This window comes from Myodes glareolus, chromosome 25, assembly GCF_982192425.1.
Source record: "Myodes glareolus chromosome 25, mMyoGla1.1, whole genome shotgun sequence".
NCBI lineage: Eukaryota > Metazoa > Chordata > Mammalia > Rodentia > Cricetidae > Myodes > Myodes glareolus.
This window is the reverse complement of record NC_142050.1, coordinates 32,244,907-32,257,764: the sequence shown is the minus strand read 5'-3', so window position 1 is coordinate 32,257,764 and position 12,858 is coordinate 32,244,907.

Genomic DNA, 12,858 nt, shown 5'->3' with positions numbered 1-12,858 from the left:
ACAATGGTCTTTTATCCTGTCATTTGTATTATTTTTAATGAAATGCTGATTAGCCAGTAGCCAGGCAGAGGTATAGGCAGGGTGATGAGAATTATGGGAAGAGGAAGGTTTCATTCTGCAGTCATCACCCAGATGCAGAGGAAGCAAGATGTGACTGCCTTGCAGAATAAAGTACAAAGCCACATGGCTAACATAGACAAGAATAATGGGCTGATATAAGATGTAAGAATTAGTTAATAAGGAAATTCTGACCTCCTAGGTCAACCAGTTTAAAATTAATGTAGACCTCTGTGTGTTCCTTTGGGACTGAACAACTGAAGGACCGGGTAGGACAGAAACCTCTGTCAACACTGGACTTCAGCAACCCATGCACGTAGATGGCCTATGCCCTCTCCTCTCCGCAGGACTGGGGCCATCTGCCCTGCCTTCTCTGGAGCCACTTCTATTGCAGACAGAGCAAGCTGGGCTCCAACCTCTGGACACATTGACAGAGTTAGATGGGGGGAAACATCCACCCTTTTCCAGTAGGAAACAACCTAAAGCTCTTGTTCTCTGCATCCATTTACTCCTGTGGAGGATGAGTTAGAAATACTGGCAACTGGAGTTTTTTCTAAATCGTAGGAGGAGGTGTGGCAAAGAGCTTCTATGGAGGTCCCCTAAGAAAATGGTGCCTTCACATCATCAGAGGAGCTCACAAACACAAATAGACTGTAGTTTTCTCTTCCTTTGCATTTCATCTATCACAATCCTATCCCAAAGACTCATGATTCATATTTCATAAATATTGACTGACTGTGGAGCTAAGATAGATAGCCATTATATAGTTGTCACACTCATAAGTAAGGTCAGGGGTGATTTTTATGACAAGTACCACCTACTGATAAAAGGGAATCATGCAAGTGAAATTTGCCAGGTCTTCCTTTTGCACTGTAAAGAGAAAAGCCACTCACTTGATGTGAGATTTCCCTCAGTATACTGTGATTACCATTAATGAATAAAGAAACTGCTTTGGACCTATGGCAGGGCAGAACTTAGGTAGTCAGGGAAAACTAAACTGAATGGTGGGAGAAAGGAGGCAGAGTCATGGAACCTCCAGGAGACAGATGCTGGGAACTTTAGCCAGTAAGCCACAGCCTCATGGCAATACACAGATTACTAGAAATGGGTTAAATTAATATAAGAGTTAGCCAATAAGAGGCTAGAGCTAATGGGCCAAGCAGTGATTTAATTAATACAGTTCCTGTGTGATTATTGCAGGTCTAGGCTACCCAGGCGACTGGGAACCAATAAGCGGCTTTCTCCAACACTCACTGTCAGACTCAGGCTTCATTACTCTCAGTCTTCTGACATTTAAGCCTGCAAAATTTTTGTTTGTATTTTATTTTTTTTCAAAGTTTATTAAATTATAAAAGTTTCCATTTCTGCCCCTCCTCCCAACCCCCTCCCACTCCCCCTCCCTCTCCGTCCCTAAGAGCAGTCAGGGTTTCCTGCCCCGTGGGAAGTTCAAGTTCCTCCCCCCTCCCTCCAGGTCCAGGAAGGTGAGTATCCAAACAGACTGGATCCCCAAAATCCAGTATATGCAGAGGAACAAAGAATACCTTCTTTCATTGACTTATTCATTTGTGTGCATGCCACAGCTGGTGTGTGGTTATAAAACAATCTGTGGGAACGTATCTCTCCTTTCCCATGTGGGTCTCAGGAATTGAACTCAGGTCCTCAGACTTGGCAGCAAGCACCCTTACCAACTGTGCTACCTCTTACTATCTTAGCCCTGACTGCCTGGTATTCTCTATATAGTCTAGGTGGCCTCGAAATTGTGGCAGCCCTGTCTCAGCCCCCAAAGTATTGGGATCTTCTTCCTGTACTAACACTTCTAGCTCAGTTTGCAAAAGTTTCCCATCTACCAGGAACGTCATGTAAAACTAGCAGGTGCACATATTTGGACAGCATGATGGATGATCTCCAAATAGTGATGTAATTTAGAAGTTTATCATAATGATTGGCTTTTTTTCTGAACTAAATTATAATGGTTATACTCCACTATATAGTCCAAGGTTATTCTTGGCTACAGTAGCAAAATTTTGAAAATCAGTTTTCAATTTGCAGTACTACACACTGGACCTTGGTACTAGAACAATCCTATCAATGTGTTAAGGTTCTGTAAGATCAGCCTTTCTTGGCACTTTAAAGGAATCAGAATTAACTTAGAGACACTGTCTTGGTTAGGGTTTCTATAGCTGAGACAAAACGCCATGATCTAAAACCAAGTTGGGGTGGAAAGGACCTATTTGGCTTACATTTCTGTAAATGGAGACTGCTTGTTAGTTTCCCGGCCACCCAGACCCTAATATTCACAGAAATGGTATTAATTACAACACTGGCCGATGCCTCAGGCATATTTGCAGTTAACTCTTACACCTTAAACTAACCCATTTCTATTATTTTATATTTTATCACAAGGCTGGTGGTCCATTACCTCTTCCTTCTTGGGCAGCTACATGGCATCTTCCTGACTCCTCTCTCCCTCAATCTCTCTCTATATATATCTATATATCTCTATATATGTCTATATGGACATATAGACATATATAGAGATATGTACATATCTATATATGTACATATATATATACATATATAGAGACATACATATATGTCTATATACATATAGACATATATAGAGATATATAGATATATACATAGATATAGATAGACATATATAGATATATAGATAGATATATAGATATATATATATATCTTTCAGACTGTCTATATTCTGCCCTGCCATAGGCCAAAGCAGCTTTAGTCGTTAGCCAATAAAAGCAACACATATACAGAAGGACATTCCACATAACATTTCCATATTGCTTGTAACATGAGGGGGCCTGTTTGTTGGGGGTTTTTCTGTCCTGCCCAGTTTCCCCAGCTATTTAGTCCCAGAGAAAAATCACACTGAAATCTCTATAAGTTATAAAGCTGATTGGCCCATTAGGTCTAGCCTCTTACTGGCTCTCACATCTTGATTAACCCATTATTCTGATCTATTTTAGCCATATGGCTCAGTACCTTTTTCAGTGGGGCAGCTTACATCCTGCTGCTTCGGTGGTCTGGGCAGGAGTGGGAGGAATCAACTTCCTCCTCCCCAGAATTCTCCTGCTCTCCTTGGATCATTTCCACTTCCTATCTGGTTTTCCCGCCTACACCTCCTGGCTGGCCAATCAGCGTTTATTTAAAACATGATTGACAAAATACAGACAATTCTCCCGCACCACTTCCCCCTCTTTTTTTAAAAAAACAAAGGAAAATATCCATAGTCCATTTTTGGGGGAATGTGGGCGTAGTATTCCAGGCTACTTCCTGCTGGTTGGGGGCGCTGATAATCTTATGGGAACCTAAAGAAAATTTACAGTTATGATCAAGTCCTGACTGAAGTATCCTGTGAGTCTTGATCATCTCAGGCAGCAGTCTTGAACCTATTCTGGATGAAGAACTCAGACATCTGGGCCATCTGTTCCTACCGGAGATTGCTCAGGTGGTCTCCCTTAGTCAAAGATGATTTTTCTTAACTCTGAATAAATCCAGAGCTTCTCGTTTTCTGTAGAAACAAAAGCAAAATCTCTTCTCCAAAGTAACATACCTTTTGACTTCAATTTTGAAGCCAAGGTATTTTTAAAATAGCTTTCTTGGATTGATTCTGCAGCATTTATAAGCAAGTATCTTTTAGCAGCTGTTGCTCCTTCCTCAGCATTTAAACAATTTAAAGAGAGCATAATAGCATACAGTATCAAGATTCTCTGTGTATTTTCCATCTTTATGTGGCTTTATTTTAACCTCTATTTCTTTTATTTTTACTTTTAACTTTTGGCTTTTTGAGACAGGTTCTCTGCATATCTTCGTCCTGGAACTCCCTCTGTAGACCACGCTATCTTTGAACTCCCAGAGATCTGTCTCTCTCTGCCTCCCAGGCTACTCGTTCTTTCTCTCTCTCTTTCTTTCTTTCTTTTTTTTTTACTTTGAGAACTTTAACCTTTAACCTGTATACATTTTTAGCAGAAAGTAAACCATTCAGAGGTTTTCTTACTCTTTGAATCTCTCTTTACTGTATATCTCTCTTTTTCTGACCACATGGGTCTTTAATTTGCTAAGGAATATGGAGAAAACAACAGTCAAAAGTTCTTAAGGCATTTGAAGGTCCTTGCCAGGAAGCAAGCTGCAACAGTGTTTCCATAGTCTGGACTGCCTGCTTGAAAGAGTCAGAGTTTTCCCTGGCAGGACTGCCCAGAAAACCAGCATTTTAAAACTGCGCAGCTTTTTTTCCTGCTACAGCTGAAAACCAAAATGCTTTAGTCTAGTCTTTCCCAAGCTTTCTCAGGCTTTTTGTGGATGCAGTTATCCACGTTGGGCGCCAAATAACAGCGAATCAATCCCACACCAGTTATGCTTTAAGGGGTTATTTATTTTGGGGAGTAAAACTTACATACACCATAAACCGTCAGGAAGGGAGCCTAGTCGCTGGAGCAGGAGCCGGGAGCAGGAGCCGGGACCAAGCGGCGGAACCAAGAGGCCCGAGCCGAGATCTGTGGCTCTTTTTAAAAGAGAAATATACCACGCCCCAGTGGGCTGGTATTTCAGTGGCTATTGGCTGACGGAGCGGAAGGCCCTCCCACAGCACCGTGGGCTCGTGCTTCAGCGACTATTGGCTGAAGCAGCGGAAGATACTCCCCCAGCAATTGCTGAATATTTCCTATATTACTGAAGGAGTCAGGACAGAAACTTAAACAGGACAGGAACCTGGAGGCAGGTGCTGATGCAGAGGCCACGGAGGGGAGCTGCTTACTGGCTTTCTTCCCCTGGCTTGCTCAGCCCACCTTCTTATAGAACCCAGGACCAGAGATGCCCAGAGATGGCACCACCCACCATGAACTGGGCTCTCCTCCATTGATCACTAAATGAGAAAATACCTTAGAGCTGGATCTCATGGAGGCATTTCCTCTGATGACTCCAGATTGTGTCAAGTTGACACACAAAACCAGCTGTTATGCCCAAATCATGGAGCCCCCCCAAAAACCAACTAGGAAACCAAGTCCTGTATGTAAAATCCTTTATTCTTACACAAGTTTGCAAACTTGGACTCTCCATGTGTCCAACGTATTGGAATGATCAGAAAGCCCTGAGCTCAGTTGGGATGGGGTTTTTATAATAGCAAAGGTTGGGGTGAGGGATTCCCAAGGTTCAGGACTCCTGATTGACTGACATTTGTCTGGGGGTGTTATGTGAAAAGCAATGGCTGTGTGCTGGCAGGTGATCCTATCTACAATGGTTGGAACTTTAGGAATTTTCTTTGGATGGTCTGTTCCTAGGTGGTGTCTAGGTGATCTTTCTTGGAACCAGGTATTGTCTTAGGATAAACTACTGAAACTCAGGCCTCTATTGAGCTTGTGATGGCTGGGCCCTACACAGCCATTACAGACACGGTGAAATGAGTTTGAGACAGGGTTTCTCTGTGTAACAATTCTGGCTTTGTAGACCAGGTTGGCCTTGAACCAACTGCCTACCTCTGCCTCCCCAAGTACTGGGATTAAAGGTGTGCACCACCACTGCTCTGAAGACACCAACATCTTTAGTTGCTTTAATTGAATTCAAAACTTAAATCTGTCATCTTAATGTTAAATTAGTAAAATAGCCACTAACAAATGAAATCAATACAATTGAAATTAATGGGCTTCAACTGCTTCCATTAACTGTACTTATTTCTTAAAAAATGTACGGAGGATAAATAGGCATTTGCCAACATGGTGATTTGAATGGGGATGCCCTCCATAGTCTTCATCTCAATCATCTGAACACTTGGACTCCAAGGGTGGTACTCTTTGAGGAGATTTAAATGGTTTGGGATTTAAAAAAAAATCCTAGCTTACTCATGGCTCGCTCTCTCTCTCTCTCTCTCTCTCTCTCTCTCTCTCTCTCCCCCCCCCCTCTCTCCTCCATGTTTATAGTTCAAGCTGTGAGCTCTCAGCACCCTCCACAGACCTCTTGCCTCCCTGCTGCCTCAACCCTACCTACCACTGCGGAACTGTAAGCCCAAGTGAAGTGTTTGTTCAGTTGCTTTGGTCCTGGTGTCTTGTTGCAGCAACAGAAAAGTAACTATTTTTTTTTAATCTAGCAGAATTCCATTTGTTGGCTTCTCTGTCACTGCATACGACATTGAGATGTGTAGAAGGAAAGTAGAAGAAAGTGAGGAACCTGTCTGACTCCATTTTGAAGGCAGGAGCCATCATGCTATATTTTTAAAAATAAGTTTCTAAAAAAAGCTGAGAGGAAAATAAGAGAAACATCACCTTTCACAATACAAATGCTACAAATAGCATAAAGTATTTTGGGGGTAACACTAACCAGGAAGTAAAAGACCTATTTGACAAGAACTTTAAGTCTTTGAAGAAAGTAACTGAAGAGGATCCCAGAAAATGGAAAGATCTCCCATGCTCTTGGATTGGTAGGGTCAACATAGTAAAAATGGCAATTCTACCAAAGGCAATCTATAGATTCAATGCAATCCCCATCAAAATCCCAACAAAATTTTCACAGACTTTGAGAGAACAATAATCAACTTTATATGGAAAAACAAAAAATTCAGGATAGCCTAAACAATCCTATACAATAAAGGAACTTCCGGAGGCAATACCATCCCTGGCATCAAACTCTATTACAGAGCTACAGTAATGAAAACAGCTTGGTATTGGCATAAAAACAGAGACATTGACCAATGGAATCGAATCAAAGACCCAGATATTAATCCACACACCTATGAACACCTTATTTTTGACAAAGAAGCTAAAATTATACAACAGAAGAAAGAAAGCATCTTTAACAAATGGTGCTGGCATAACTGGATGTCAATCTGTAGAAGAATGAAAATAGATCCATATCTATCACCATGCATAAAACTCAAGTTTAAATGGATTAAATCTGACCACACTGAACCTGATAGAAGAGAAAGTGGGAAGTAGCCTGCAGTGCATGGGCAGAGGAGACCTTCCTACATATAACCCCAGTAGCATAGACAATAAGAGCAACCCTGAATAAATGGGACCTCCTGAAACTGAGAAGCTTCTGTAAAGCAAAGGACACTGTCAGTAAGACAAAAAGCAACCTACTGAATGGGAGAAGATCTTCAGCAACTCCACATCAGACAAAGAATTGATCTCAAAATATATAAAGAACTCGAGAAACTAGACAGTAAAATTCTAAATAACCCAATTAAAAAATGGGGTACTGAACTAAACAGGGAATTCTCAACAGAAGAATTTCAAATGACCAAAAGATACTTAAGGACACGTTCAACGTCCTTAACTATCAGGGAAATGCAAATCAAAACAACTTTGAGATACCATCTTACACCTGTCAGAATGGTTAAAATCAAAAACACCTATGATAGCTTATGCTGGAGAGAATATGGAGTGAGGGAAACACTCATCCACTGCTGGTGGGAATGCAAATTTGTGCAACCACTTTAGAAATCAGTGTGGCAGTTTCTCAGAAAATTGGGAGTCAACCTTCCTCAGGATCCAGCAATACCACTCTTGGGAATATACCCAAAAGATGCCAATTGTACTACAAAAGCATTTGTTCAACTATGTTCATAGCAACATTATTTGTAATAGCCAGAACATGGAAACAACCTAGATGCCCCTCAATGGAAGAATGGATAAAGAAAGTGTGGAATATATATGCATTAGAGTACTACTCAGCGGTAAAAAAAAAAAAAAAAATGACATCTTGAATTTTGCATGCAAATGGATGGAAGTAAAAAACACTATCCTGAGTGAAATAACCCAGACCCAAATGAATATGGTATATACTCACTCATTAGTGGATTCTAACCGTAAACAAAGGACATTGAGCCTATAGTTTGTGATCCTAGAGAAGCTAAGTAATAAGGTGAACCCAAAGAAAAACATATATAGATCCTCCTGGAAACTGGAAGCAGATAAGATCTCCGGGCAAAAGTTGGGACATGGGGGTGGGAAGGAGGGGAAGTAGAGGGAAGGGGAGAGGGAAAGGGAAGGGGAGAAGGGGAAGGTTCGAGAGAACTTCGGGAAGTGTAGTGGGATGGTTGAGATGGAGGAAGAACAAATATGGGTGCAGGGAAGGAGTTATCTTAATTGAGGGAGCCACTTTGGGGTTGGCAAGGGGCTTGACTTTGAAGGGGTTCCTAGGAGTCCATGGGGATGACCCCAGCTAGGACCCTGGGCAGTGGAGGAGAGGGTGCCTGAACCGGCCTTGTCCTGTAGTCAGACTGATAACTATCTTGAATATCACCATAGAAACTTCATCTAGCCACGGATGGAGACAGAGACAGAGACCCACACTGGAACACTGGATTGAGCTCCCAAGGTCCAGTTGAAGAGCAAAGGGAGAAAGAATATGAACAAGGAAGTCAGGACCACGAGGGGTTGGTCCACCCACTGAGACAGTGTGCCTGAGCTAATGGGAGCTCACCAACTCCAGCTGGACTGGGACTGAATGAGCATGGGATCAAATTGAACCCTCTGAATGTGATTGACAATTGGGACAGACTGAGGGGCCAATGATACTGGCACTGGGATTTGTCTCTACTCTATGTATTGGCTTTTTGGGATCCTATTCTCTTTGGATGCATACCTTCCTAAGCCTGAATGTAGAGGGGGGGGAGGGCTTGGACTTCCCACAGGGCAGGGTGCCTTGCCCTCTCTTAGGACTGAAGAGGGGTGGGGAAGGATATGTGGGGGAGCAGGAGGGAAGTGGGAGGAGGGGAGGAAGTGGAGATTTTGATTGGTATTATTTATAAAGTAATTTAAAAATAAAAATAAAAAAGAGAAAAAGATAAGTTTCTATTTACTGTGAGAGTTGAATTGTTCTATTTCCCCAACCCATGACCTTGAGTTGTTTTTTGAGAATACCCTCATTCTCTCTGACCCACTCCTGAACCCTCCCTTAATCACATGGTGGGTGACCACATGATGTTTTTTTTTTTTTTATTTCCTTATTGCCCCATTGTTTCCTTTATAAAATGAAAATTACTGCCCTTGCAGTTAGATTCAGCCTCAGTTGCCAGCCCAGGCTCACCCTATACTGAAGCAGGGCAGGCCTCCATTGGGACAAAGCAGTCAGCTCCTCAGAGCTGGGAGAGCCTGCGGCTGTGAGCTGCCTGCAGCTCCTCGTCTGGTGAATTCTTAAGGTTCCTGATAATCAGGAAGCAGCCAGTGTTTGCATGCTTGTCCAGGAACTTGGCTTCCAGCTTCCTGGGAGAACAGAGTGAAGTCAGGACTCCAGAGCCGGAGCGCTGCCACAGACGCTGGCCTTCCATTGCTATTCATTCACAAACAGATGAAGCCGAGCAGAGAGATGCTGAGCCTTAGTGATGGGGGTCAGGGGAGACGGGCCAGGAAGGTTCATTTTCCTGAGGTCACTTTTCTGTGGTAGCCCACAGGTGACTGAGTTTCCATCTGGAGTCCATCCTGGCTTATAAGTCATTCGAGTTCAAGCTGGCTTGTTTCAGTCTCCTTGAGGACTGTGAGAAAGTTCTGATTATGCCCTTGGGAAAGGCCATTTTGTCCACGAGAAAGAACACATTATCTACTAAGACACGGGCTGGTGAATGCCAACTGAGGGCACATCCAGATAGGAAAGGAAATGGCTTGCCCAAGGACAGAAAGAGTTTCGTGGTTAGATGCTGGCTGACTGTCTAGGCCGTGCTTTGTATGGCTTTTGTACGTAAGCAGGCTCTGAAATAAACTCTGGGCTGGTAGGTATTGACCGACAGACCTCCGGGGTCAATCCTGTGCTTTCTGTCGCAATCCCTTTCAATCTGCCTTTTCCTCAACCTCGCGCCCCCTCCCAGATACCCCAGTTGACTTGGATGGAGCAGGCTCCGGCACATTTCCCTGTCAGCGCTCAGGCAAAAAGTGAAGGAAATGGTCACCGGAGGGACCCAGGGCCTTTAGGGGCTGCTGCAATTCATCATTAGAGAAAGAGCCTGTCTCTGGAGTTACAGCACTTCTAAGGCAGGTGGACAAGGAAATTTATTTCAGAAGATGTAGAAATATTCATATTTAGAGGAGTTGTGCCTTCCAACTTACAGGTCCCTCCTCCTGTCTCTGTGCTTGGAAGAGAACACTTGACAGGCACTGTGTTCCGAAGACCACATGAGTGATGTGCGTGCCACTTTTGGACATGTGCACATATGTGTGTGTGTGTGTGTGTGTGTGTGTGTGTGTGTGTGTGTGTGTGTGTGTGTGTGTATTAGAGACAGAGACACAGAGGCAGAGAGACAGACAGGGAGACCCAGAGGGAATCACTAGATTTCCAGAGCCGACCTGGGTCTTGCTGCAGCTTCCTGCCTCCTCCACAGTGCCGAGAGTGAATACCTGCACCGTCGTGCCAGCTCGTTGTTACTAACATTGTTTGGCAGGGCGCACCCAGAAAAGTGGTCATTAGAGAATAGACTAGTCTTATAGATAACTGGGCGTTTGTGTGCTCTCCTGTGAGGCTACAGCCCTTGCCTTGGTGGAGAGCCACAGCTCTTAACAGACAGGAAACTAAAGCCTCGCCAAGTCAGAATGACGTCAAAGGATGTGGTCAGGGTGGTCTGAGATCTCAGCCAGGTTCTCCGTGATGAAGATGGCTTTTGGCGGTGGTAGTGCAGAGAACCACCCATTCCAAAGTCGGTCGATTTGCCTAGCCTAAAATTGCTTCTTCCTTTAGTGATTAAGTAGGCAAGAATTGCCAGACAGTGGTGGCTCATGCCTTTAATCCCAGTACTCTGGAGGCAGAGGTAGGTGGATCTCTGAGTTCAAGGCCAGGCTGATCTACAAGTTCCTGTCCTGACTTCTAGGACAGTCAGGCTCTGTGTAACAGAAAAAAAAGTAACTAATATATGAAAAGGCAAATATTTACTTACTGGTCTAAATATTTATCAGTGTCCCTTGGTGGATTAATGCTAATGTGGTTGTCATGGCATGACTTTACAATTCGATCATCTCTTGTGCATGGATCACGTGATGTGCACAATTTGAGGAAATGTTCTCATTTCTTCACTGTCTATTCAGTTTCATGTGTTCTCTCGAATTTCCTTTTATTCATTAGATTGTTGTTGACTAATGACAGTATTTGTGTGTGTGCCCTATTTGTGCTGGCTTCTGTGTCCTAGGGGCAGGGCCCATGACCTGTCCATCTTAAACCTGAAGCATCCCGGCGGTGAAGGCGCACACCTTTAATGCCAGCACTCAGGAGGCAGAGGCAGGTGGATCTCTGTAAGTTCAAGACCAGACTGGTCTACAAGAGCTAGTTCCAGGACAGCCTCCAAAGCTACAGAGCTACAGAAAAACCCTGCCTTGAAAAAAAACAAAACAACCTGAAGCAGTCATCTTGTCTTGGCTTCTCAACACTCTAGTTTCTATTAATAGAAAATGGTACACAGGTATCTACAGTTGAACAAGTATTTATGTCCGTATTGTGACATCAGTGTATTGAAAATCAAGAGCTCTTCCTCATTTTTGTCCAGTTATAATGGGCATATTTCAGTCTTTAAAACTTTTCAGAGATGTAGACTTTTCTCACAATAGGTGATCTGGCTCAGCACTCGCTACACGATATGCTCACAGCTGGAAAATGCAGAAGCCAGCATCTCCCAAAGCACAGGGGAAATGTGCTGCTAGTGGTTTTAAAACACGATCCTTTGGCCCTTTTGATGTGGTCTCGTTCCTTGCTTGCGTGTTTTGTTTTTGTTTGCTATTCATTATCATTTTAAGTGAAGAAACGTATAGATGTTTAATCATTAGTATGCCTCTATTATTTCACAACACCTGTTTGAAGTATAAATATAAAACATTTAACTCAAGCACAGCGTCACACACTGTCAAACTCTTATTTTGAAGCACACACGGGAAGTGAGTATTGTTCCCAACAGAGCAGGGGAAACACTGCACAGATCAGCCGGAGTGTTTTCGTCTCGATTCTGGATACGCACCCAGTCTACTAACAAGGCGTGCTGTGGGTTATTGACGAGTCTGCATGTACTGAGACGAAAAGGAAGTATGGTTTACTTTATCATTTCTCTTGTTTCCTTGTCGCACTCCACACAAGTGACCGTCTCATGAACAGAAGTGACGCAGATAGGTCCTACTCCCACTGGCTTCCCATCTAAAACTCAGCAGGTTTGAGACAATCGCATCCGCCAAAACATTTTCATTAAATATATTGTATGAGTATAATCTCATCCTGTTCACAGGATCTGCCTACACTCAAGGGAAGGGATCACACAGTGAATGTCACTGGCGGGTCATAGATTCTGACTACCACGTTTGTCTAGGGACACATGTCGTGAAGTTGCCAACATTTAACAGTCTACACTATACATAGAACTCCACCGTCTCCAGAGAGCCAGAGGAATGAATTAATGAAAAAGCAGACAAGCTACTGAATAAAAATTAATTGTAAATGTCTTCGGATGATGTCAAGAGGTGGTAATTTGGCTGCTTTGGTAACAAATGAATATGATAGTAAATTATCTTTAAAATGTCCACACAGTAGTCTCAGAAATGCTAAGTAGTCAAATAAAGGTATAATAATGTTGCATACATTGCCTGAATAGGGATCCAAAAGCCCATGTCTACCCAGACCTCAGAATATGACCTTACTTGAAGAAAGGGTCTTTGCAAACAGAGTAAGTTCCATTAAGATACGTTTTCAGGTGTGACAGTGCACACCTTCTACCCCAGCACTCAGAAGTCAGAGGTAGGTGAATCTCTGTAAGTTTTAGGTCAGTCTGGTCTATGTAGTTCTTACACACCCAGAGCTACATGGTGAGAACCTGTCTCAAAA